The sequence below is a fragment of the Etheostoma spectabile genome, unplaced genomic scaffold (genome assembly GCF_008692095.1).
Source record: "Etheostoma spectabile isolate EspeVRDwgs_2016 unplaced genomic scaffold, UIUC_Espe_1.0 scaffold325, whole genome shotgun sequence".
Taxonomy (NCBI): Eukaryota; Metazoa; Chordata; class Actinopteri; order Perciformes; family Percidae; genus Etheostoma; species Etheostoma spectabile.
Genome location: NW_022605585.1, coordinates 148092 through 148507, shown reverse-complemented (window position 1 = coordinate 148507; position 416 = coordinate 148092). Strand labels below are relative to the sequence as shown.

The 416-nt window shown below is 41.6% G+C and overlaps 1 protein-coding gene across 1 annotated transcript in view; it reads left to right on the top strand.

Annotated features, from left to right (window-relative positions):
* The window catches only part of scarb1 (scavenger receptor class B, member 1), a gene marked incomplete in the record, with an annotated part of 51683 nt that overhangs the window by 12064 nt on the left and 39203 nt on the right, over positions 1-416 (top strand).

The window sequence follows — 416 nt, the reverse complement described above, 5'->3', positions numbered from 1 at the left end:
TGTTCTTGTACAGGATGTAACAATGTTTGCAAAAGTTTGCAGCTTGTTGGATGCTAGGTTAGACACGTTGTTTGGTCTGTGACCGGAGCGTGACCCAGAAAGCAGTGTGGTTACCAAAACACACATTATAACGACATCTTGTGTTTCCTCACATGTTTGCTGTCAATCGCTATAAATTTTATAAACTCCTTATACAAAAATAGCTAAAACATTCTTAATGCAAAAATAGCTAGACTTTCTTTATGCAAACATAGCTTCTACAGCAGCATTAGAAAGCTCATAGTGGCTCATAATGACAGCATGAGGCTGCTGCTGGGAGCTCTAAGCTCCAGTGCAAGCCATATGTTAGTCAGCGTTGGGGTAAGGCAAGGCAGCTTGATCTGTAGAGCACATTTCAGCAACGGGGCAATTCAAAG